Here is a 27,945-nt window from a genome sequence, read left to right on the forward strand (position 1 = left end):
TAGACATTGTTTGCAGTGTAAGCCGCAACTAGATTTAGCGCTTGAAGAGCCGCTTTTGAATCGTTGAATAGTGGTCTCTTGGCACAACATTGCACATAGTTATCCAGGTGAAACTGGTCAGTTACTCGGTGTAACTGCTCAGTTACATAAGGCTAAAACTGGAAAGTTATAACAATGCAGATATTTTACGAAATGCAATTGCCTTGTTAGAGAGTCCATCACTATTCCATTGAAAAATACCTGTCCGTCGATATGTGCGAGACATAGCCCACACACGGGTCGGCAATGAAAGAGAGGGCCTGTGGTAGGGATAGAAGAGCTGGGATTTCTGAAAGGTAACTAGTATCTGGGAGAAGACGGGTGATCGAACGGAGCGCTAAAATGGGGATCCACGAGGGACCCAGTTTCGATCCACGAAAGGACGCGTTTTTCTTTTTTTTTTTGTTTTTTGTTTTTTTTTTTCATTTGGAGGTGTTCTGTTCACGTTGGGCAACTTACGGCGGGTTTAAACAGCTCCGCCGGTAAAAAAAAAGTCTTCCCGTGGTCGGAATTGAACGTGGACCACTCGTGTGATGGCGTCTATCGTATTCAGCTATCATCGAACTCCGGGAGCACAGCATTTCGTTTGGGTTCGTTGCGTGGTGTTTGCTTTGGGCTTGGCTGCGGGTTTTTGAGTGTGCAAATGCGGCCCACTTTGGGAGAAATGTGAAGGCCTGCGGGCGAAAGAATCTGTGCCTGCCAGTCATGGAGAACTTTCAGCGGTAAGTTCGGAAGTTAATGTGGAGTGCAACAGCTGGGTCTCCGACGAAGGGAGAGGAGTAGCCAGCTTCAGATTTTCTGTGCCCGCGAATAGCGGCGGATGTAGTACCATAGCCTCAGTGTCGGATAGAGTAAATAGCTGTGACAACACAGGCACACTTCGTGCAGCAAAAACAACATCAAACAACTGAAGTGACAAGAACCTCGGTAATGCATCTTACGCAATGACATTGTTCGGAAGTTTTTTTTTTAATTTATTCTTCAAGACAAACGCATACAAGTGCCAGCCCGCGTAATCAAAACTCTGTTTTAAACTCTGTTTTTAGATTCAATTCAGTTTCGCATTGCCATGCATTGGTCTCATAAACTTCGGCATTCTCTTGCGATCTTATTTTCTAGATACATGCTTTGCAACACTCACTGTGTCGTTAAAATATAAAGAAATGATTCAAGCAACAAATATATAGCTAAACTCTTTCAACTTTGCAGAACTTTCGTTTCTTTTCTTAGCTCTTTAAGTAAAGCTGAAGTTCCAGGCTTGCCATTGTGACCTTTCCAAGTTTGCGTAACGTGGACAGAATTCAAGGCTGTTGCGTTACATCAGTGCGGCAAGGATAATAAAACGTGTGTTTAGAAGGAGCTGCCTGGAAACAGTGATGGAGGGTTTTGCACGGACGAGCTATTTTATTTTGTTTTCATCCTAAGTAAACGATATAAAACGCGAAGGTGCATTTTTAGTTTCTCACATGTCCAGACCACTAAGCGGCAAAAAATACTCACATAAGAGTCTCTTATAGAAGAAGGTTATATAAAAAAAAATAAAAGGGTTCAAAGTAAGCACAGCAGTGACCTGTCGGGCCTCCTAGCTGTTGCCTTCCTTTTTTTACGGTCTTTGCGACATGGGCATCTGGGAAGGACGTAAACGTAAGTGCGCGGTCCCCTGCTTGATAGTGTTCCTCGCTGCTGGCGCAACTCGCCTGAAAAAGAGACATCTGCCGCTTGCAGGGTCCCTATGGTGCCGCAATTTCTCAACACACTTTTCTTCTTTTTTCTTGGTAGAAGCAAAGCAGTGGCCTGTAAATGCGCGACGACTTGACGTGTCTAACGTTGAAAGAAAAAGCGAAATAATCAAACGGGTGTAGGTGCGAATAAGAAACGCGAAGCAAATATGCTGGCAAGTTGTGTTATGGCTCGTGCTTTTTTAGCCTCTGCGCTGCTGCTTGATACGAATCATTACGGGGTTCTTAAGCTAAACCACCAAGGTGCCTATTGTGCTCCCGTTGCATCAGATTGTGTTTGGCTGTTCCTAAGTTTGAACCTGTGGCCTTGTGTGTACGACGGGCTCAGCTGCCCAGGACATAAAAATAACTGCCTGGAGTTATTTTTACAAATTAAAACTAAATAAATAAAAATAAAATTCAGTTAGGCAGGATGCATGAAACCTAATTATACCCCGGCGTAGTTGAAGTTTTGTGAAATTATGCCCGCTCTTTTTTTGAAACAGACCGTACATCTTGCATATTAAACTTTGTTAAGGCGAAAATGACGACCCTACTTAAAACGCTGCCGATGTGCCCAGCAGTACGTGCCCTGAAGGACATAGCCAAAACTCTGAAAGTAAGACGGTTACCTAAATCGACGAGAAAAAAATATTTGAGTCAAGAAAGCTGTTCAGCTAACACGAGATAGGACGTACAGTCGAACCTCGTTATTGCAAAGTAGTATAGGGACATCAAATTAGTTGTTATAACCGATATTCATTATAATAGTAGAGGCAAGAATTGGCTAGAGCGACTCGACAGTTTAACTCGCGCAAAGTTGTTTGATACAAAAACGCATTTTTAAGGCTTCGAACCTACTTTAAACAAGGTAACCCTTACCTTTCTCTTTGTTGCATTTCAAGCTCAGTGAACCGTAACATGAGTACGTGAAATTACAACAGGACAAAGTTCACTTGAAAAAACGGGCCTCCGTCCTTATTTATTTGATGTAGGACGGGATTTTCATCTGGTGGCTACTCACAACACTGGGCAGGATGAAGCCTTCCACAGTGTCTACGAACAGAAGGGCCTGTACACTTCGGCCGTTTCGGACTTCTCAGTAGCTTCTCAGTTTCCTGAGCAAATATTTCTTCGTTATATCCGATATCGCGGGCGCCTCTCCCGCTAGAAGTTTCGTTATAAAAAATAAGTGGTATTTAAATAAAGCGTGACCAACCAAAGTTCGTATTTAGTTCTCTATATTCGATAATTCGCTGTATCAGTGTTCGTTATAACGAGGTTCAACTGTATTTTAAATTATTTCGAAGACGAGTGTACAGCAAATATTATTGAGATGATGATGGCAATGATGATCATGATAGTAATGTTATCGTTCTTGTTTTATAATTATAATGATGATGATGATGTTACTAGAATATGATAAGATAGCTATGCGCCTCAACTATGCATTGTGTACAGGAAGTACAGGGCAAGTACAGCAGTTATGGCAGTGGCGAAACAGCAGGATGTGCATTCCTCGTTCGCGACAATCGGTGAGAATGTAGAATACAATCGCAGGCGATTGGTCAATTCGTACACACGCAAAGGCGAACACACAGTGTAACCAAATCCTGACATTATAGTGAGGCAAGAGAGACGAGCCGTTGTACTTTTAGAGAGGAGGTACAAGGATTTCGACTCCCATTTCGCTGCATCACATAACATTGCCTTCGTCGCGAGCAAATGGATCCAAATCGGGAAAAATGGGCAGCTTCGTGTCATTGCGCTTTACCAAAAACTGCGAGACTCGCCACTGACTCTCGTCAGGTACAAGTTGATGGCCCTACTCATCCATCTGCTCTTAGCAGCATTGAGGAGCGGGTCATTACTGCTAAGTGAAGAGGAAGAGGCATTGACAACGATGGCGACGACAACACCGCCGTGTACGAACCAACTCAGGAATGTTCTTCCGAACGTTCTAACAAAAAAATACTGGCCTCGAGGCAGCCACCGCAGTCTGCAAAAAGTTCTTGTAACGAATATTAAATATTCTGCGTAAATCTCAGGAAAATGAAGTGACGAGTTGCCGTGCGTGAAACGCCAATGAGGGGATATTTTAAATCGAACCAAACAATTACTTACCTGTGAAAAAATGTATAGTCCGATACAACTTGCATGCAACATAAAAATCCAGACAGTGCTGATAAACCAGTTTGATGGCATCAATGGACTGTAAGATAATGTATTTTTTTAGTTCCTTTTTGCAAAATGGTAATTAGGCATGAGTAACCATCAAACGTGCGTGTTCTCGTGTTAAATGCGGGTGCTCATGTGCATCGCCACGCTTTAGTTGAGGTCAATAGGGAAACAGAATGGGCAGCTTGGTGGCATAATGTGGCTAGGCGCTATCAGTGCGTCGAAGACGGGAGACAGGGAACGTGAAACTTAAACGTTTTGAACAAGCACGAGTAAAACATCAAACCATTGAGTAGAGAAGAAAAAGGATTCAGTGGTTCTTATGAATTTAAAAAGTGTAAACTGGCAGCCAAGAGTAGCAGTGCAATGTTAGCGTGCTTTACAGGACCACCTGTGTCTAGGAGCCCTAACTTACATTGTAATAAAGTCCAATGACAAATACAAGAACCAAACCCACTTTCATGCAGCGTGAAATGTGCTAAAACAGCGGAGCTGTGTCTTTAAGAAGATTTCGTTTTGCTTCTGCTTCTTTTTTGTGTGTGATGTTAGATGAGAGTCGTCTTTGCGCCGAATTGTCACATGATTTGCATACAACCTGTAAAACAGCAGTTAGAAGTCTTTTTACAGATGGCCATATATTTACAGCAGACAGTAATTTTGTGACTTTAGCGACTTCACTGTGAACCGATTATTTCCGACAAGTAAATGAAACTCAGTGTAATCGTGGAGTCATTTCAGCGGCTAATTATAATATGATTTGTTTGGGTATACTTTAGATACCACAAGAGTTACAGTCGCTTTATGAAATCATATTATCTGCGTAGATGGCCATCCTTTACTGTGCACCACAGTGTAGTAAAGCTAGCTTAATAAAAACTAAGCATACACCCTTAAAGGGGCACGACAGCAATTTTAAGTGTTAATATTACCACACAGTTCCCCTGCTTTACTCAACAGAACAGCCTGGCTGAAAAAAGAGCAGCCTGCGACGCTTGGCAAATGCTTCAGTTTTACCTCATTTATCTCGCCGACGGAACAGCACACGGCGCGGCGCCGTAAATGGACATCGGCGTGACATCACTCCGTCGTAGAAAAAAAAAATTCATGCTTCTCCACGAAGTGAATCATGACGATTGGGTGAAGCACTGGGGATCGCTTTTGCCGTAAATCATCCTTGAGAGTGCTTACTGCTGCTAAAATGATTTCCACTCCAATCCAATCCAATACAATTCAATTCAATCCAATCCAATCCCATCCAATCTAATCCAAAACCAAATCCAATCCAATGCTCATCACGCATGCGCAGCACGGCTCTCCAGGAGCTCTCTCTCTCTCTCTTTCTCTCTCTCTGTCACCTTTGGTGAACCTTTTATTTTGTTCTTGCTAAGCTTTCTTAAACCTTTTGTTCACAGATGTATGGATTTCCACTTTGCTGTGTCGTGAGCACGGACGCCGGACGCCGGACAGACAAGCCTCAGCCGTAAGGTGCTTCGCCCCTAAAAAGGTGACGTAGGCGTGTGCCTCCAACGCTCGTCATAAACTCATGACGTCACATCACACGCACGGTCCGCCCGGCGAGCGGCTACTGGGTTCTGGCGCGTTCACGAACTGTTGCACGTAGACAGTGCTACAGACGTAACCACCGCCCGCAAAGGCAGCGGTTACGCCTGTCAATAAAAGGAGCCAATAATGCGACCCATAATCGCAACAGAAATCGATATCAGGACTTTTACAGGAATTCGTCATCACCTTCTTCTTCTTATCTGAGAACCTTCTTCTAATCTGAGAAACCAGAGTGCGAATTTCAGGAGAAACGGCTTCAGGCGAGTGAACTCAGCGACAATGCGGGAAATATTAAAAGTAGGACAGAATGATTATTCATTAGTGTTCGAATTTAAGCATCCTGCGTATGCTTGGGCGTTGATCGCCCCGTTGCTTTTACGTCATTCTTAGCTCTGTGCCCGAAATTCCCGCCTTCAAATATCGACGGGTGAATTGCCCGCTAGAATTTCCACGAGGTACTTAGTTGCAGCACAACACTTCATGAGAATTTTATGTCCGCTATTATTGAGAAGAAGCCCAGAGATAATTTATTTATACAACGCCTACATGAACTCAGTTGACATGCAGCCAGCTATCTGTAAGGCCCTCTTATTTAAATGAAGTGAGTGGGAGCGCCTTCGTTTTTTCCGAAGCTTAACCTTAAGTAAATTCCCAGGAATTATCCGTGATGTTGTATGCTGTAGCAATAAACCATTAAAAAAACAATAAATCATTTACGCAGGTCAATGAGTCGCCACTGCTCAAAGGTGTGGCTCTTAAAACCTGAAATGAAATAAAATTAGTCCAACTGAACCCTTTATTAGATGCAATGCATCTCTTTAAATCGCCTTGTCCCTCCGGCGTGTTCCGTCGTCCGTAGTCCGCATCCCTCCCCCATTCTCCTCGCCGCGCCAGCTGCGCGCTAACGCCGGTCTCACCGCAGCGCCCTCCCCCATTCTCCTCGCCGCGCCAGCTGCGCGCTAACGCCGCTCTCACCGCAGAGCCATCTACGTGTTAGCGCTCGCTCCCGTCGCCGTGCCAGCTGTGCGTCAGCGCGCGTTAGCGCTCGGTTAAACATCTAACACATGCGCATGCGCTGCTCTCTCTCATTCCCCTCACCGTTAACGAGCGGCACATATAAACGCGGTAACTGCGCCGCTCCGCTCAGTCGTTCCGCCGCTCCGATGACATCCGATGACCACCGATGATTTGAATGCAGACTAACAGGCCTGCTATCGCGATGGTCGGCGCAACCGTACGTAATATAATAGAAACAACAACAAATTGACACGCTAAATGGAAACAACAAAACGGAAACGCAACGGAAACCCCACGATGCGTCGCATCTACCCATGGTTCCCCTCGCGGGAAGATGGTGTAAATTTTTTCAATGCGTGGGTAGCGTTCGCATTTTGCATGTTTCGCAGCAATTTCACAGAAATTTCACTGCTTGTGTCCCAATGTACTCACCAAACAGATGACACTTTCAATATCGCAAAATGGGACCAGGACAAACGAAGGGACACCGACAAAGCGCTTATTTTGACAAAACAATACTTGGAAGCTCTGAAATGTTTTTGCTGTATACTTTAGGGTCACTCATAAGGCGGCAATAAAATAGAACAGTGCTACAAGGCGCGAAGCCACTCAGACCTCAACAAGTGCGAAATACAAGGTTATTTTTACCTAGATGACCGTTGTTGCATTTATAGAGAGTTGATTTTCCTCGTGTGAATCAAATGGTGTGAATCGATTGTGAATCAAATCAATCCTATCCCACCCGAAGGAATGAAATTGAGTTGTTGAAGCTGCTGAAATGGTGCGGCGCACCATTTCAGCAGCTTCAACAATTTATCTTGTGAGTATAGCTTTCTGAACACTCTTATAATGCTTGCTAAAGACGTGATAGATTCCAGCTCAGTCAATTTGCATCACAATGGACGGCCTTCAGTGATGAGAAAATATAAAATGCGCTTTCGCATCGGAGTAGCAAGGCATGCGGAGGAGGGAAATCCTATCAACACAGTTTTACGAGAACGATTGTGATAACATATTGCCCGAATGGCGTAGGAGAAATGACCATATCGATGATGGTGTGGTTTAATGGCGCAAGGTCTACTAGGCCAAAGAGCTCCAAGAGGAGTGCTGGTGTTTCAGTTAGAGGTGCTTGTCTAAAATTGGTGTATAGGGCCAATGGTTAGTGATGAAGAGTGGATATAAAACAGTTCAGAAAGCACGAGTACTTGGGGCCTCCGAAAACAGGGTCCTCGGGGAGATCGTTTTGCCAGGGCAAAAAAGGCGAGGTCCCTGAGCATCACATTGGAAGCCTTCAGCACTGTCCTTATCATTGAGGGCAGGCTGTGGTTACATACTGTATGAGATTTCCTTTAAAAAAATCAGCATCCGCAAGGTAAGCTAACTCATTTTTGAGCTTCACAATTGCTTCGTCTGATAGACGGTGTGCTAGGTGTGGTGGTTTATGTTTTTGTATATGTCTGCGAAGTGTCTGTGTCTTTCTGGTTCGAGTTCTCCACATTCAATTAGCACATGATTTACAGAAAGAGCCCTTCCGCATCTAGCATAATTTGGACGTGGTGTACCATTTAAAAGATGTCCGTGTGTGCCACATGTGTGCCCAATTCTCAGTCGACAAAGTGCAACCTCAACGGATCTGTGTAGCTTTCCCAGAGTATGTCTGCCTATTGTTGGTTTGATTGAATGGAGCTTGTCTTCCGTTTACTTATCCCAATGATTTTGCCAGGTTTTACGGAGTTCTCTTTTGATGAGTGGTTTGAGGTCCAAGTACGGAAGAGATGTAATGTCCACATTATCCGGGAGAACTGCATTAGCTGCTTCCCTGTCAGCAGCTTCATTTCCGGCTATTCGATTGCGTCCAGGTACCCAGCAGGAAGGCCCATATCGACGCTTCATTCCGAGTACGCGATTCCTCGAGTGCAAAATATGCGATGCTTTCCTCACGCTTTTAATGCATATATATATTTTACTTTAATATAGTTTAGTAGCAGGTATCTACAATTCTGTGGCTTTTTTTGGACATTCCACTTTCACCAGCCTTCACTGTTCGGCGAGTGGATCGGATTGGCAAATTGGCCGAAACATGCGGCGTACCTCCACCCCTTTAGAGCTCCGTCTGCTGAAAATAAATATCACTTTGGCCATAATAAATCTTTGACGCGTCATCGGTCGTACATATCGCTGGAGCCAGTTTTCTTAGCAAAAATATTGTTGTCTTGTTGTTGTGCTCACTCTACCAACCAGCTAAGAAGTGAGAGACTTGGTTTGTCTCAAGCCTCCGAAAGAGCTAGCCCACAAAGGTGATCTACAACACTGCCTGACCTGATAAAGAATCTTTCAATTGTGGGATTCTACATTTCACACACTAGCTATTCCCCACCCAGCAGCTATCGCGCTTAGCAAACATGCCTTGCGAGCGTCGGCTGCGGACGGGTCCGTTGTTTGCGGAGACAGACAAGGCAGGAGGCGACAAAGGGCAAAACACCAATGGCAGCATTTATTGCGAAGTGCAAATCAAATATACTGCATACAGACTGATCGTAGGCCATAACAGTAACACTGGGAGCGAGGCATTAAACAACGCTAGAGATCGAGATGGTTCGACTCACCGATGGATACCAGAGCAGCGGGGCGCTGCGCGTGCGAGCGCGGTTGCAGTCTCCCAGACCGCCCGGACGCGTCCCATTGTGGCGCGTTCCCCAGGTCCGGACCAGCGCGCCGAAACGTCCATGCGCTACCGCATCCCCAAGACAAGAGAGCCGTCCTCTCGTCCTGCGACAACCCACCAGACCTCGCCGAACCGTGGCGCTAGTGCAGAGGAAGAACTGGTTCTCGGGGAAGGTAGAGGGGAAAAGGGTCAACGCCTCCACCCTGGAGACAACGAGCCCTCCGGTCGCTGGCGTCCTCCCGTATGGCTCCCGTCGCGCGAGCGAGGCGTATTGTGCAACGCCGGCCGCGATGGGAAGCTAGCCAGAAAGGGGTTCGCGTGAAAGTCGCGATCGCCTCACAATGCATACATCAGGATGAGGAATCAACTAGAAAATGTGCACCCAGAGAAATACGTTGCTACTAGAGTTTCGTAGCGTAAGCTACACTGGCCGAGGTTGAGCAGTTTCGCGTGGAACCTGAAGGGCTGTGCTGTGCAAATGCGAGAAGCATTGGATTTGGTTGGATTTGGATTGGATTAGATTGGATTAAATTGAATTGGATTCCAATCCAATTGTAGTACGGGTGTGTAGAGAATTGGGTCTGCACATTCGCCGATCTGCGCATTCCAGAAGAGTGACGCCATAGCCGCGGCAGACGCACTGGCGCCGGCGTGTGCCCAGGTGTGCGCTGCGCCGGAGCTGCTTGATAGCCGTTTCGTGGGGCTCCTGGAGAGCCGTGCTGCGCATGCGCGAGGAGCAGTGACTGGACCGGACCGGACCGGACCAAACCGAACCGAACCGGACCGGCCTGGATTGAATTCGATTGGATTGAATTGCTGAACCTTAGCTCACGGTACGCATATCCTGGCATAGCCGAGCTAAGCTACTGCTAATTTGTTTTTATATTGACGCCTCAAGCCCCATTTAACCTAGCGAGGAATGAAGTTGCAGCTGCGCGCTATCCCATGTTCTAGAAGGGCGGCAGGAGCTGGGGCATACGTCTTTTAGGCCAGGTTGCTGTAATGATAAATATGAAGTAAAGCACTCCCTTACGCCACTCGATATTCGCCTATGGCGCTCTAAAAAGCCTGGAGTGCGAACGCTCGCTTTTGGCCTGTCGTGTGGCAACCGTAACGTCATTGGTATTCAAACGCAACAAAGGAAAACTCTTTTAAGGGGCCTTTCAAAAAAAGTTTTATTAGTTCATCACGGGTCCATCCGATACAGCTCTTCGTTTTAAATTCATTCTCTAGTCCACCCACTCCTGCGTTTGACGCGGAGCATTGCGTCAGATCTGAGCGTTGTGCCTTCATTGCAGCACATTTTATTGCCGCACATTTTGTTTTCTCTTTTTCATATCCTAGACCTTGCGCGACGAATATTGAACTGAGCCTTGCGCAAGGTTGAAAAGCATGACGTCGGCGCTTTTTTTTTTTATAGATGTCGTCGCCAAGCATGTCGTCAGTTTACGGTACGTGCGTCCAAAAAATTGGGCCCACTTATAGACTGCAGAGAATGCGGAATATAATCACCATGCTAACAAGCGATCCCTAAAAATTAACCCGAACCAACTGAATAACAAACCAAAACCGTTACGCGCATCCCAAAATTTTGCGTAGCAGTCAAAGAGGTTCAACTGGACACTAATGCTTTCGCGCTAGCAACTGATTAGAAATACTTAGGTGCTCTTGATTTTTTTCCCCGAACGTGAGAATCTACCCGTCTGTCTCTATCTGGAGTGCTGAACTAGCCCGCAGTGTCTTTGGACGATGGTTTAGCGCCGATAAATAACGACGGTAAGCATTTCAGGCATATGTATTTCCAGTTATAGTGTAGTTTATTTCTGGCGCTGGACATTAACTGTAAGCATGCTTTGTAGACATCGCAGATCCATACACGTCTCCGGAACCGTGTGAGAATTGAGAATAACCAGTAATGCCCAACGAGACAACTGAAAGCTGTTGCCAATTGTCACTTTTAGTTGCAGCATTATTGAGCTTGCACTGACATCGAACTTTGTCATGACAAGTTTTTGGGCCCACAAACGACAGCCCTGAGCTTGCAGGCTCCTCACGAGGCAGCGGTGAACTAAATTTTATGGTTAAGGTGTTATTGTTTTCACTCTTCGAGTTTAACTTCGCTCTTGCTAGTTCTGGTTTTTAGCACAAGAGAAAATTCGCTGTCACCTTTCTAACTCTGGAGATTTAGACCTTGTGGCGCGCCAGTAACATTATACCATTTCGCCCCAAAACAGCCTGAAACCACACGCCCTACACGTTGTTTTAAAATGATTGTTAAAAGCACACAATAACACAATAGACGACAAAGGCTAAATCATGTTTTACAGTTTACTACACGGCCAGGATAATCGTTGAATTAGTACAAGCATCTAGACGAAGAGAACCTAAGCAGAATGATAGAAAACACTCTAGAGGGGCAGAAGACAATATTGTTGTTGGGCAGGAATACGGGCAGGGCGCCTGAAGATAAACCACTAGAAGTATAGAGATCGCTTAGCAGAAACAAATTAAAGGACATTGAAAGTCTATAGCGAGGTAAGGATTGTGACAATATTACAAAAAATAAGTCTAGCGATTGCAGGGATCTCATCAGTGCAGTGCAGCACATTAGGGGGAATAAAATAAACATACGAGTCACAAAGTTAGGATTGGGGCGTAACTTACAAAACAGGAATGTTAGGTTCATTGGTAGGTTATAACGCTGGCAAACTTTACGGACTTATTAGGGCGGCTTTAGCTACCCTCCACGGTATCGACGTGGTAGCTAAGGCATCCGGGCGTTTAGCACAAGTTCAGGGGTTTGATTCGCGGCCGCGGCGACCGTTCTCAGGCATACGTGAAACACAAAACGAAACGCGAAAACGCCAACGTGTCACCATTTCAGCGCGTGCTGAAGATCGCCAGACGCTCTTCATCCACATTGCTTCACCATGGCGGGCCTCAATAATGATTTAGCTTCGGCATATAATGTGCAGCATACAGAATACAGTCGGCGTGACTAGCACTTGAGTGCCCAAGACTTCAGGGACGACGACTATTGATAAAGCGAAACCGTCCTTATTTTCTTAATTTCGGGGCTGTGGTCAGTCGTGCTTGTCATACGTGTAGGCGAGCCGTGACCGGAACTGACGCCATCATACCAAAGCGAAAATGACTACAACAGATGCAAATACAACCCCCACCACAATAGAAACTGAAACTGAAACGCATAGCTCTCAAGGTAAAAAAAGACGCTTCTGAGAAGACACAACAAAGAGCACAACTGCGCGTTCCCTTCTAGAGATCCGTGGAGAAGCCGACGTGTTCATCTGGAGACGAAACCTTGAATCCACACCACGGCCGCGAGCACCGCCACCCAACGAGCTTTAGAAAACAACTGTAAAGAAACACTTAGAAACACAGGAAATGTTGCCCTCTTACTTCAACTCTGCAAAATCCGGCAAACAGTGTTGTGCCCGCATCCTAGGCCACACAAGCATTGATGTCGTGAGAAATTTGTTTGCTGTGTCGATATATAGAATATTTCAGTTAAAGAAGTCAGTAGTGGGAACTTCAGCAATAGGGGTGACAGTTTATGGTAGCTAATTACTAGAAATTTAGTTTTGTATGCCCCTGTTCCTAACCTGGTTCTTACCGAAATGACGTCATAGAATACTTGGCTGCATATCCTTTTTCTAGGTTTATGGACATTCTTGTAGACAAAAGAAATTATAGTGCTAAAGCTATAAAAAATTTATTGAATTTTTACAGCCGCCCTATTCCATAGGGGCGATTTCCAGTGCAAGCCGGGCCAACTTCCCAAGCGTTCTAGTTCCACGCAAGGGCCGAGCGTATTTAGCGGTACCACTTGTACATTTTTAGCGGTATGTTCATGGCGCCACAAACTTACACGAACGCACGTGGCGACTTCCACAGCAGGGCATTCCACCAGACTCTTTCACCCCTCGGCAATGCAGTGTGGTGGAAGGCCGGTGGGCTCCGCCAGATGGACAGGGGCCAAAGGGACCCTCGCCCGGGTAAAGGTAGCTTTCCAGGCGTCCGCACTCGACCAGGAACGCCTGTACTCATTAAAAAGACCGGCCAGTGCCCGGTGGTGCGCGGATTCGAACCCGGTACCTACTGCATATGAGGAGAGTGCTGTGCCTCTGAGCCATCGCTGCCGTGTAAAAGTTAAGACCACTGGGGAATTTCCCGACGAAATTGAGTAACTGCCCAAGCACGAGATACCCTCTTCAGAGTGTGCTTGTACTTTCCCGGCATTAATCGATTCTACTGGTTGGTGCCCAGCAGTATCGAAGTACCTACTACTTTATTATAACCTATCGTATTGTCCGACGTGGTGTTACGGTTTCCAGGATTTACCGCATGGTAGGTGCGTGTACCCATTTGTATTCTGGTGGGTGACCAGCGGCTCAAGGCGGGGAGCAGGAGCCTGCCACGTCTGCCGCAGTGGTAGAGCGTAACCTATCCCTTTACCGCCGCCTAAGCAGGGGGCGCGTGGGCCCTTTTGACTGGTGGGTGTCCAGTGGTTCCTCACCCCGCCCGAAGAGGTTCGACGGACCTCCCACACGGCCTCCCACGGCTGCTTTGTGGCTAAATTTCAAGCGTTCATTCCCACTTCCAAGGCGTCCAGAGGCTCCGGGGATGCTTGTTACCTTTAAAGAAACCGCTGGGTATCGGGTGGCTCAGCATCCGAACCTGGTACGTCCCGCTTACGAGGCGAGGGTTTTACCACTCGACCATTGCTATCGGTCAAAAGTTACGACCCCTTCCCCTGGGGAATTTCCCGACAAAGTCGGGTAACTTCCCAAGCACGAGATCCCCTGTTCAGGGGGTGCTTGTACCAATTTTTGCTGGCAGACGGCAATGTGGAGGGACAGTGTCCTTCGAGCTTGCTGTCGAGCTTAAAGCGCTAGACACATGTACGACCGGCGCATGCGATTCGCATGCGACTGATCGTTACGACTGATTATTAGGACCGGTTTTGGCGGATCAGTCGCATGCGAATTGCATGCGCCGGTCGTACATGCGTCTAGCGCTTAATAGTTCACAATAATCAAGAGCCCTCAATTACACGAGTTTACATTATTTTGATTAAAGTTGCTTCACAAAACTACTGCTCTTTGGCACCCAACAATCAAACAGAAAATGCGTGCACGTGTATTCTCCCTACCTTGTTTCCAGCCTAATACCCTGGCGTAATTGAAACATCAAATAAAAAAAAAAGCTCAGGACGAACATATTAAACGGCTTGAGAGCAGGTGGGACGCACTCAGAAAGATTGTTTGAGTTTTAAGGACCCACAGAAGCGGAAAGCCTCGACATGGAGAATGTGCAACAACTGGAATGATGGTGCTTCGTTGGTTGTGCACTCAAAGCCTAACCAATTGATTAGCGCAAGGCAGAATCAATTTTGTACGCACGTAATCACAACATCGGAGCAGCCACGGTGTAATTTTAATTGTAATTTCCCATAGTGTGCGCAAGGTGTAATTTCCCATAGTGTGCGAGTTTGACTGCCGCTTTGTCAAAATAATTCGTGGTGCTTAGAAGAAGCAATATAGAGCAAGCGAGATTCCTTGTGCTCGTCCTTTGACACACAAGTAAACATTGCACAGAACTCTACATATTGAAATACCGAAATGAGCTTAAAAAGTGTATCTTTCGTACCGCCTCCAAACTTATCCGATGGAACTGGAGTAAATATAAAAACAGTCAGATTTTCTTCTGCTTCTTATAATAAACCCTTTCGTTGGCTCAAGCGGGACACCCGATTGGGTACTTGTGAACGAACTCAGACGTCAGAGCGGAGGCGATCGATGGTGCGAGCGGCGTAAACACCACACGCATGTTCCCACGATAGGATTCCGATTAAGGTGAAAGGTTCGCTTCAGATTCGGAGGGTCTGTCGAACCGGCTGTGGCGTTCATTTTACAGTGATTTCGCGAACTCCGAGCCCGATTACACAAACCATTTTGCAGCGTCGACATTTTGTCACAGACTTCTCGTCGCCTATTTACAAGCGATTTAATAAAAAAAAAGATTGCTTGGGTCTTCCCCAAGCTCTATTTTCCAAATATCGAGGCTATTTATGATTAGCTTCTGTTTTGCTTAAGTTATTTACTTTGCTCCGAAAACTACTGACAATACCAGGTTGGGGGAAGAATACAATAATAGTAAACAACATTTTTGCAACTGAGCGAGAAAAAAAAAAGAAAAATGGGGCAGGCGGGCGCTGAAACTGAAGAACTATGGCGTAATTGAAACAACACAAAATCAGACTTCTACACGGGTAAGGTCAATGAAAACTGCAGACATGGAAACTGTTTTACTCTTCAGTGCTGAGATGAAAAGAAGGAAATTACACTGCAATTACGGGATGTCATTAATTTGCATAATGTTAGTGGCATTAGCTAACAGAGGCTTGTCTCGGGGCTAGTTGGTACAGTTCTGAATTGAAATTTAGCGTGCACTGCATACTTGAACGAGGAATAGGAACAGTGGAAAAGGCAAACCATACAGTGGTGTGCACCCACGTATGGTTTGTCTATTTTAACTGCCTCTGTTCCTTGGCCTGAGTATGCAGCGCACGATTAATTTAAATGCACGGCAGAGGTACCACGTATGTGCGTAGAATAAACGAATCAAACTGATCTTCACTGAATTCTTTCCTAAAGCATATGTGTTAGTTTTTGTGTGCTGACTCGAAAGCGTTATTTGGCTAGGTTGGCCATACAAGTCACTCCACGTGACCTTTCTAAACATAACTTAAGATAGCGCAGAACAGCCATGTCCCACAAATAACCTCTTCTAACCTAAGAAATCCGTTACGGGGACCAAAATCAAATCGATGTACGCGGAGAGGCAGGCACGTCATTCAATGTCTATTGTACATTGATGCCGTGTAGAAGAGGGCATTTCAGGAGCTTTAAAAGTAAAAGACAAAGATAGGGCGCGTGCCTCGAGTTAAAACTGAAATCTGACGTCCATGCGACTGCGCCACTGAGTGGTCGAAGCAGTTTCGATTGTGGACTTTGATTTTGACTGATGTTGCAAGAGAGAAAGCTTCGCGTCTAAACCATCTTTCTCCTAAAGGACACCTGCAACGATTTTCGTACAGGTACTTTTCTGGCCCTACATCGGTTCTTCGTGTCGTTCAGATGCAGACGCAAAAAGAATGATCAGTACGGTGCACGAATATGAAAGTTATTCAATATTTACGTCTACAAAGGTAAGCAAATGCGGCACTACCTACGTCGCACCCGAAGCCTCCGTATATGACGACGCAACGCGGGGACTCACACCCTACGATTGGCTGAGCTTGCAATATTTGTATGTGTCATTGTATCGACGAAACGAGCCTACATACAGTTTTAAGTCCTATTTTTTTCCATAGGAAGCATAAACTTATCCGCGGATAGTATCGGGGGCAGTCCCTACTGCCCGCTTCGAGCACTTGTGTGCCCTTTCATGCCGTGTTGCGATGAGCCGCTTTCTATGCTTTCAGCATCGCCCGACGTCCAGCGTCTGCGCGCTTCGCGAAAATGCAAGCCAGGTCGTCCGTCTGCGTTTCATATAACTATGTCCATGCTCGGCGAATATCAGCGTCGACGTCATGGCGTAGACAGCGAGCATCGCAAACCGGCCGGCAGATTCGGTGTTCTCAGTCCGGCTCGAAAGTCTCGACGTACGGATGTGCCTTCGCATGCTGGGAAGCGCCGTTCCGTTCAGCGAAAAACAAGCATACTTTTTTTTCTCTAGCAGCAATCGCCTGCCATAAGAAAAATTAAACCAGGCTATTTTTGTTGTAAAGTTGTTATTAAAGGCAACTGTAATTCTACAGTGGTGTATTCCTTGGCCTACGTCGGGAATATCGCGACTGTGCGATAGCTTTTTATGAGTTGAACGATAGAGCTCTGGCGTAATTTCTTGTAATTATAGCATGACGGGGCTCATCTGCAAGATGGCTTCATGATGAACAAACGTTATCATTACGAGACTGTCCGAAAAACATACATATATAGATACTTGTTAACTGGCATGGTTTGTACGCTAAATTTTTGCGCCTTGTTCTGCTACTGTAATGGCCGAGTTGTTAACGCATCGGACTGCTTTTTTTGCGGAGGCATGGTCTTTTTTTTTTTGAGCAATTCAAAAGTTTTTTTTTTTTTAATCCAGTATATGCGACTGTTCCTCGCACTTCCGAGAATCCACAAGTGGAGTTCACGTCCAGCCTCAGTAGCTAGGCAGCGCACGCGCTTCACACTCTCAATCACTCGGGGCATTCTGCAAGGTAAGTCTTGTAATTAACAGCCTCTCTGTTAACCAAAAATAGCTTGAAGAGTATATACGGTAGAGGTCGCAAAAGTAAGCCTGGCCACACTACTTTCTACTTGCGGAATTGTATCGGTGCGGTTGCCGCGATGCCGCCGAACAGCGTCATCAAGAAGCGCGGAAAGGAGCTTCCCAGGACAGACAACCATGGCCTAAAACTTCCTGAACGCGCCGTTTCTCGCTGCTCTAATTGGCCCTGCGATGCGTCGTCGTCAGGAAGAGGGGGAAGCGAGCAGCAGGCCCCCGGTTTTCGAAAGAGAGAGCCACCTTCAATTTGTTTGTGTTTTTAAATTTAAAAATTGAATAATTCCTTAATTTCTGCACGAATGTTGATCATTTTTTTGCGTTTATCTCTGTATGACACGAAGAACGGACGAAAAGCCTGAAAATGATCTCGAAGAAAACCGTTGCAAGAGTCTACAAAGCAAGTTCTCAAGGTTTTGGCATGAAAGGATTGATCGCGGAAATTCCGCAAGGCTAGAGTTACCTGTTCATTACTAAAGAGCACATGACTGAGCAATAAAACAAAAATAAACTACACATCCCACATTCATTCATTCATGCTAACTGGCGTTGCTCAGCATGCGCTCTGTGAATTCGGGCTCCAGAATTAGCTTGCCCTTCCGGACTTGCGAGAAAATTAACGCATAAATTAACGGCCGGTAAACGAAACGCGGTTGAGGCAACTGCAAATGGTGGGAGCGTTGCACTGTAAAGGGGGGTGCACACAGCTCCCTCATTAACATTTTTATGAGTTTCTGTGAAGACTAACAAGGTCCTCGGCTGGACCACGTCCTTTTATTATATAAGTTTCAGCCAAAACTAGCGAATAATTTACGCCCCCTCTTTGGTTCGGCGAGAAGAAATATTTTTTGCGAAGGGCATCATTGACGAGGAAGAGAAATATATCGTGTAATTTTCCTCGAATGGGAATCCCACTAGCATAAAGATTTCCTTAAAGCGGACATCAACAAAAAATACGTTTGGTTCATCCAAAAGGTTGCTGTGTCCCCAAAACAAAGATACCAATTATATCGTAAACTTTAAACCAATAATGGTGCTACCAAAGAAGCCAGATGATACAGGGGCGTCTCCTAGCCAATTTGCAGAAATTTCTCTATGACGTCCCAGAATATTGTTTGTGTTATTGGCAACCAGAGACCTAATCCACCACCCAGAGACATAACCGAATGATTTTGGTGGGTCCTGTGATGGTGCACTATAGGAAATGTATATGGATAGGGTGTCGCTGAAAAAAGGCTTGGTTTATTTCTTGATCTAGTTCGGCCTTGTTGCAGACTAATAGAAGTTGGTCGAGATCATTGTCCTTTCGAGTTGTTTATGGAATGCTTCGTTTTTTCCTGCTAGGTGAGATGGCCACTCCTTAATTTCTGTGTTATGTTTGTGTCAAATAATGAAGCTGCAAGTGACATTGAAAAGTGCTAAGTAGCATTACTTAGGTATCTTTCATACGACCTGTAGTATCCGGTATAAATGCTGAGACTTGAAAGGCCTCCATATTTTGGGGGTATTCATCAACACAGGTTTATACATTTAAGGCACTCATACTCATACGCAACTCATACATTTAAGACACTGCGGAGCGAAAAGTGCGGTGACTCGCTTCTTTATGGTTACTGACTTGAAGCTACACGGAGGGCAGTACTATACAGATCCCTCGACTTCCGTTGATTTGAGTTGGGTTATCATCTACCCCACGAACCCCATTTATCACTCGTAAAAAGTGAACGTTTTAGAGTGCCTTTCTAGCAACGAGGTGCCTGCAGTGTCGGACCGAGCATATTTCGAAGTGAGCTATGAGAGCCCATCTGATACTTAGGTCTATCTCCATTGCTAGGAATACGAATAGATTCTGATATGGGGGCGTGGATTTACCTGGAGGACGTAGTAGATAAAGGGGGGGGGGTGATACGAACAAAATTGTTGGTAAATTCTTGGTGGCAGATGTCGTATTTCTAATTTGAGGTGGGCTGCGACAACGTCCCCAATTACGAGTGTGTGGCACACAAGTCAAAACCCCAGATGAGCGAAATTCTTCCGTCGACATCCTCTGTACGGTCCGCCTTTTATATCAGCTATGGAGCGCTCAGCACTCGAGAATGAAACCAAATTTTATGAAGTTTTATCAGCGGCCAAAACACTTCTGCGCTAAAACAATGGTGATATCAGATGGGCTGAGCAATTGGTTATTGGATATAGATTAAAAATCTACTTTTTTTCCGAACATTCCAAGCTTCATCGGTGTGGACTCTTTGAAATTGTGGTCGCGTTTATCTTTCAATTCGAAAACCAATCAAACCTTTTCTGCTGCAAACACTCGAGGAAATTATCCAAAGGGCCTTCGGTGAAGGAATACCAGCAGGGAAACTTCAATTAGGCCGAATGAGTGCTCTGGGAGTTGGAAGTGTCTGTGGCGTCTAGCGGGCTACACGAACTTTCTTCTTTTATTCATCGATTGACAGTACAGGCACACGTATTCCAACAGACTCATTTCGAGGATCGCGTTGGACGACAACAAGTTGGCCAGCCAGGCCAGTGACACGAAGCCCCACTAATGCTCTAGTGTTGCCTACAAGCCAAGCAACTAGCCGCACTTGCTAACTACCCTAAACCGGAAAACGATGTCGGACGCAGGGCTCTAATTTCGACTTGTTTATTTGTTGTTAATTTCGCCTTGTTAATTTCGCCTTGTTTATTTGTTGTTTATTATTGTTAAAGGGAAATATTTAATTTCCTTTCATTCTGCTAATGCCACCTGTCGTCATGTTTCACCAGACAATTCAGAAAACGTTGCTTTGTTTCTGTTTATTATTATCCAGCCCCGATACGCTCAGCTCATGAGTCACCATATTGAGAGTTTTTTTCAGTTGTGGTTGCATGTATTGCAGAAACACATCAAACACCTGAGGGTAGCAAGACACGGACGTCACACATTTGTGAGGTTTTGAACCTTGAACAGGGTCCAAATTTCCGGGAAAGTTAGTGCACCAGATCTGCGTAGGATTTAGCAGAATATTAAAGCTTCCAAAGGCTAGCAGGACAATGGCCTGTTAGGCAGCGGTATATGCAGCATTAAATTGGAGGTAGAGCGAGGGAGAGAGAGAGAGGACATGAAAGAAGAAAGACGTAAGACAACCAGAAAAACCAAAACAAAAAAAAACAGATTGAAAGAAGAGGTGTTGCGGGCGTGCTCTACATGATCTTCCGACTGTATTTACCGCTTCTCTTTGTCTGCGGGGCCATTGCAAAATCGCTGATCGTAGCTTTCACCGGGCAAATGCTCACGAGTTCTGTTATTTCATGATAAAATTAGTTGCCCCTTCTACCTTTCTCCCCCTCCCCCGCAATCCCGAGCTGCAAAATTTCGGCAGAAGCCATGGCTCCACCGCCTTACTCTCTCCCTCCTTCATATGCCAGTCTTTCTAACTACAGCAGATATATTTATCCAATGTGTCCGCCGTTTTTAACAGTGATATGTAAGGAATTATTGAGACACCTCTTGCTAACTGGTTTGTTCTATTCAAGGAGTCTTGGTACGCTCCGGGATTGGTACGCAGACCATATGAAAGAGTCGGGTCGCTTAGTGGGCTTATTCGTTGCAGAAAAAGAGAAAGAAATATGTCGGCTTGAATATGGCATAATGCAGAAATACCGACTTTTTGGAGTTCGTCTCGTTATTCCCCTCCTTAAGAAATACCGTCTCGGCAACTGGTAGTCGAACTAGTAATGATCGCAGACTAAATTTGTTTCGAGGGACAATGGAGCCGTGCCTGGTAGAAATCATCGGGAGCAAGGTGTTATGTGGGCACTTTTCCCCAATCGACTACAAAGTACAAGCCAACGGTTCGGTATAGTATTGGGTCCTAACCAAAGGCTCAAAAAGGCTGCCATAAGAGTAATATAGGTCATTACTGGATTTGGGGAATGGTACATATTTTTCGTCGGTGTACCTATCTGTTCACTGTATAATATTCGAGTAGCCTGCACTTGCAGAGCCACATACAACCTTAAAACCACTTTATATATAGCATATAGCAAGATTCGGAGCAGCGACCGTAGGCTGGTTAGGTGCAAAATCAGGCTAAATCTCAAAAGAGAAAGAGGGAAACTAGTGCAACCCACAATGGTGTCAGCCAGAACCAGGTCGCAGGAGCTTAAACTAACCCTACAGAATAACTTCACGCTTATTGAGCGGAGACGATAGCGCTGACACGATGAGAACGACGACAGCGCAGACACGCTAAATGACAACCTAACAACGTCAATTCCAGAATCGGCAGCTTTTATGCGGGAAGCAGCCTGTAGGAAACAACGGCAAGCTGATGCAGAAAACAAGGGAAGTTATTGCGAAACGTAAGAACATAAAATGTTTGAGTACGACGGATAGAAATAAATTAACGGAGCTGTCAAATTTGATTAACAAAAGTAAAAGGAAGGACGTCCGTGCGTACAACTAGGCAGTGATCGAGAAAACGCTGGAGACAAGACGGACCTTGAAAGCAACCAAGCGGAAGTTGGCAGTTGGCAGAGACAGAATATACGCAATCAGAGACGAAGAGGGCAACATTACGCCCAATATGGGCGAGATAATAGAAGTAGCAGGCCTAGTCTGCACAACGCTATACGCCAGCGAGGTTGCGCCAGAGAAAACTACTGAACCCACAAGCTTATCTTGCGATATCCCACTACTAACTAAATAGGAAGTAGAAAAGGCGCTCAAGGGTATGAAAAGAAGAAAAGCTGCAGGCGAGGATGGCATAACCATTGACCTTCTAAAACAGGGTGGAAATATTATACTGAAAAAGCTACCTAAACTATTCTCAGAATGCTTAAGGACTTAAAAGTTACCCATTGCCTGGAAAAACACCAACATAGTACCAAGTTGCCGAGTTGACGAGCCGAGCAGCGCTCGGAATAACGGCTCTCTGGGTTCATTGTGGTAACTGCTACTTATTATTCTGATAGCAGGCTTTTGCCATCTTCGAAGGGGATCCCGATAAGAAGTAAAAGTCCAAGCGTATGATTCCATGCAGTACGTTAAATGACTATAGATAAACGCGAAGTAAAGCATGCGTTGAATGCTTTGGCTTGTGGAAGCGTTTGACACCCAGAAGCCAACTTGATGCAGACAGCGTTGATTTGACCTACCCAGTGCAAGTGATTACTAAGTGAAGCCCCGAGGTATCTAAATGTGTGTGTATGTTTGGGTACGCAGTTGTCAATTTTAATGTGGATATCTTCGTCATAATTATCTTCCGTCGGTGATCTGCTTGGTTTTGATTGATTGATTGATTGATTGATTGATTGATTGATTGATTGATTGATTGATTGATTGATTGATTGATTGATTGATTGATTGATTGATTGATTGATCGATCGATGATCGAACAATTTATTTATTGATCGATCGATCGGTACTATCGGACCCAGTTGGTACTATCAGAAATGGGTACCGAGAGACGGGACTAGAAGAAGGGGAAGACCACTAAGTCGATGGACAGGCGAAATAAGGAAATTCAGAGACAAAGAATGGACTCGGGTAGAGCAGGAAAAGAGCGCGGGGAAGTCAATGGGAGAGGCCTTCGTCCCGCAGGGGACCTGAAAAGGCTGTTGTTGATGATCATGATGAAAATCTTATCCACATCGCATATGTACACATAGCTTAGTGTCGCTTTTATTCTCAACAAAGTTCACTTGGACTATGTGACACCGATCTTGAGAAACCCAAAACTAGGCACAATGAAGTCCGCCACAAATCGTCTTTTTAAGGGGAATTGTATGAAAAACGCCCAAGACGTCCTTTTTTTAGGGAGCCTTTCGTGATTATTTATCACTACAGCGGCTCAACGTCAAGCGCACGCCCCCTTTTTGTCCTCGTCCACGTCAGCTTCTTTCTCTGTTAACAAAGTTGGGCAAAGGCTTTCGGGCACATTGACTAATGTAGGAAGCTGCTGGTAGCCCACTTATTTGTTTACGAAGTAAGTGCGGCGTGTATGCGATGATAAAAATAGAACATCCGGATATTGTTCGGGACAAAAGAGAACCAGGAAATCGAGAACGGCTTCACATTTCGAAAGCAGTGAGCGCATTCGAATTCGCCAGCCATATTTGGCCACCGCTGCTTTTCCGACAGAGTAACGACTCCAAAACATGCATTATTGATGGAATATTCTGAAAAGGTCGCTTTTGAGAAGTATAGAGCTGTTATTGAGGAGGTGTGTCCCGAGCCCCCTACTTTGTATTAGGCACGCAAAACTTGGCTCGTTGCCAGTGCCTTTTGTACTCATTGGTTATTCAAGCACCCGATATTTAATTGGACGGAAATGAGGAACTATGTGGTAGTTTGCGTTGAAGCTCTTTGGTCAAGGAGTGCCCGTAGCAAGGCTTAATATTACGATCGATAAGTTTAGACTAGGCGGCTATATCGGCACACTGATGCATAATCATAAAACGTAACGCCGAAAATAACAGATGGATAATAAAGTAATGCTTCAGAGAGAAAAAATGCGGAGGTCTCCAACTGTAGGTAACTACTAACCAAAGAATCGGCGTCTTTACTGCAAACAGTCGCGTTCTCCTTAAGGGTAGGTAAGCTGTACAGTTTTTAAAAAAGAGTGGATAAAGTTCATATCTATAAATTGTGCGTATTCTTCGGCGACAATAAAAACACTCCTTTTTTACCCCCCAAAAAACGGTCTGACAGACTTGCAACAACAAGCAATAAAAAAACACCGCAGAGAACTGCTTGCAAAAAAAAGGAGCTGGTAGAAAATTTGAGCAATTATCCTTATGCTTGAATGGAAGGATAATTGAAGAGTCTTTCTTTCAGAACACATTAACAAACAATGTTTAGTACACGCAAAATTGGAAGTTCTAATGAAGAAATTTCGAACAATATCAGAAACAAATGACTAGATGAAAGCATTCAATGAAGTGGACAACAAACTCATCTTGATGTAACAGTCGCCAGAAACCTGGGTTGACGAGTAGGAGCCAGTCTGATTTCGAAATCAAAAAGTGCAAACAAGGGATGATTGTCAGGGCAGTGCTTTGCTTTTTGAGGCTAGAGCATGTTGCCTGCGAACTAAGAGTTTTGTGGCGAAGTATTCACAAAATGATGGGGTATGCGTGGTCTGCGGAAAAGAAACAGATACTATGCGGCAGATAGTGTTAGAATGTGAGGGTATCCATCCAAATTTACATGAAGGGAATATTGGGCTTCCAGAAGCCCTAGGATTTAAGGGTATCACAAAGGAAGTTAACTTCAAGGCTGTCGAGGGGACAAAAAGAAGATTAGAATGCTGGTGGACGAAAAGCAGAGAGGGGAATATTGCCTAGGACAGTCACCACCTGTAACAGGGAAAAAAAAGTATTTTGATACCTAATAAGCTTTTTGTGCCTGCTCTAAGCAGCGCTAGTATTAAACCAAGAGTGTAAAACACGGGTATATTAGTCCTTTTTGGGAAGATGACATGTCATCACCCCGCTACAAAGGGAAAACCAATAGCAACCATCGTCATCATCATCATGCAACGCTGAAAGAACGCAGAGAGTGTAGTAAATGAATAACGATAATACAACTGCCAGCACGACAGAAACTGACTGCGTTGATAGATGAGGCAAGGATAGGCCCCAAGTGGTGATGCCTTTGGTGCTCCTGCAGCTACTTTAAAGTCACTCTTAGGCACTGCCTCGACTATTAGGAATCCAATTTTTTCCAGAACACCAATCGACACATGTTCGAAGCGGGTACAGCGCTTATGCTGCAAGTAAATACGTGGTTTTTGGGAATGAATGTGGAGTTGAATTTTTGTATTAATTATTAGAACACTGTTAATGCATTTGGTGTGATGCTTGGCTTCTAATCTGCCGCAGGTCTCTTATTGTTACACCACTTTTAGATTTATGATTTTGACTACCGCACCAAATTTCACTGGCTGGAATTTTACGGTCGACTATATGTGCACCTCATTCGGAGATGCAAGAAAAATACTTCCATTTGCACCGAATGCGCATCGCGCGAGCGAAGGGTGAATTGCGCGGATGAATTGCACGGATGAGGGAGGTGGGGAGGTTTTAGACCTGGGAGTGCTCATCTGAGAGCGCTCCCATCACTCATGTTTATTTTCTTCCTGAGCACCATATCCCTATTACCCTGCAAAGAAGATGTAATGCAGGGTTAAAGGCCAACTGCACTCAAAATTTCTACTTCTTGAAAACCCTATTTCCGTATAGTCTGCTTAAAAAGAAAGCAACATGCAAAATACAACAGCTGAAATACGCACGTGGACGCCGCAAGCGGCCAGCAAAAATCGGCGATTTTGAAACCGAAACCGACGAGAGCGCGGCCATTGAAGTGACGTTGCAGCCGTCCAGCGAGCGGTCGGACGGTCACCAGTTCGGGAGAATGTCTGCGCGCAAGCTCTACGCGAGCACGGGGCAGCAGAGCTCGACCGGTTCTCCCGCTGCGTGGCTGGCCAGAGGAAAAAGCCACCGTCGGCTGGAACGTCACAGGCGCGTCATGGCTGTTTACGCGATCCGCCGGCAGGTGCAGAGTGGTCTGCGGCGGAGCCTTTTTAAACGCTTCTGACTGATTAATGAGGCGTTTCACGGGGCTACCACTTGTGTCTCAGCTTATTTGGGGGTACTTACTACGCATTAAAAACAAATTTGGCCGAGGTGAAATTTGAGTTCAGTTGGCCTTTAAAGGGGCTTCCCGGCAAAGAGAAAAAGTAAGGATCCCTGGTTTTCCTATTGTTGCACAGATTTGAATGATGCTTTAGTAACCGTGAGCCATTAATCGGCAGTACAAACTTGCCGGGGGGGGGGGGGGGGGGGGGGCGGGTAGGAGGGGGACAAGAAGGAAGAAACGGTTATCTTGATCAAAACGAAAGCTGGTGGAGCCGGTTACTCGCGCGGGGAGCGTCTTCAGTCCAAGACATCCTGGGCATGAGCAGGGTATACTTCTTTCTTCTTTTTTTTTTCTGGGGGGGGGGGGGGGCACACGAGCTTGAAAATCAAACGCTGACATTTAACTTACTGTTTATCGAAAAAGCACGCCCTTGAAGGCAACATGAAGAGAAAACACAAGTTTGGTTCATTCAAAAGATTGCCTCGTTAGAATCATACTGACACCACTTTTAACGCAAACTTCGCTCAAATAAGCTACATAATTAGGAAAAAAAGGAATGGCCATGCGACCCACTAGCTCATTCCCCGCAACATAACCTATGATGTCATACCAGACAGCTGCACATTCTTTGTAAAGCCCTAAGAATGGTGTGAGAAACAGTGTAAGTTACGAAAGCACACGTAAACATAGAAGTACCGATGCGTATACTGCTGTTGGTACTGTGCGCACTATGCTTGGTTTAGCTGCACAGGATTGCGGGGCTTTGAAGTTGTTTCAGACGACACTGGCCGATTCACGCAAGCGACGATGTCTTACGTGACCGTATTTATCGAGCGAGCACCATGTTTCACGAAACAATTGTCTCCATGAACAAAACAAGCCAGGTACCAATACGTTCACAAACAAGCCGAAGGCAGAAAACGGCTTGCCGCGGTATGGTGGCGCCATTTAGATTCACTAACGGTAAACAAGGCCTTGTGATGTCATAGCAGATCACGAAAACGCACGATTTAGCGGAAAAATCACAATTTTAACTTAAATAATGAATTTCTCAGTGAATAAAGCATCGTTTGCATTCGGTGAAGCGCTGGGGGCACTATAAACACGAAATCTTTCGAATAACAGAAACTTCTTTAAATATACATTCCCGGCCAAAATGAGACCTCATATCAGCTGAGATTGTGCCAAATCACAATCAAGCGGATAAAAAGTTTTGAACACAACGCGACAGCTATCCTGTTAGCAACCTGTCAATGACAGACAAGTAGCCTTTTTCTAAACTCAGATTATGGAAGACCCCAAATAGGTTATCTCTTTCGTTGCAGTACAATGGAAGGTGCACTTATGCACTTCTCCCCTTTCTTTGCTATTTCCGCTGTCTCTTTGATTTGACGTGTTAGTACATGACCATGATGGTTAACCACGGCGCACTCGTGGAAAAGATGATGTCTAAACGACAGGTTGCGTAAGCGAGACAATAATGTTCGGCGTGGTCTGGACTTTAAGCTTTCATTGTCCTACATGTGCCCATGCGGGCTGCCATCCTTTGTGTCACAAGCGTGTCGTGGTTAACCGTCATGGTCATGTACTAACACATGAGATCAAAGACGCAGCCGAAATAGCAAAGAAAAGGAGAGGAGTGCATAAGTGCGCTATTCAAGTTAGCTATGCTCACCAACACAAGTGTGTCCCACAACCACAATCGAACAGCTAGCGCTGACTCCTCTGCCATTGATCGCAATGACAGCCCGTTAATGTTTTATTATTGGGCATGGCTG

At 45.3% G+C, this 27,945-nt stretch overlaps 1 long non-coding RNA gene across 1 annotated transcript in view; it reads left to right on the forward strand.

The window, feature by feature from the left end:
• LOC144147237 (uncharacterized) overlaps nt 1–27,945 on the forward strand; it is a 149,923-nt gene that overhangs the window by 68,370 nt on the left and 53,608 nt on the right. Inside the window, exon 2 of the long non-coding RNA XR_013317873.1 lies at nt 5,348–5,439. This is a non-coding gene — a long non-coding RNA (uncharacterized LOC144147237). The remainder of the gene's footprint in view (nt 1–5,347; nt 5,440–27,945) is intronic.

Source organism: Haemaphysalis longicornis, unplaced genomic scaffold (genome assembly GCF_048455015.1).
Source record: "Haemaphysalis longicornis isolate Haplotype H1 unplaced genomic scaffold, Haemaphysalis longicornis Haplotype H1 scaffold_7, whole genome shotgun sequence".
NCBI lineage: Eukaryota > Metazoa > Arthropoda > Arachnida > Ixodida > Ixodidae > Haemaphysalis > Haemaphysalis longicornis.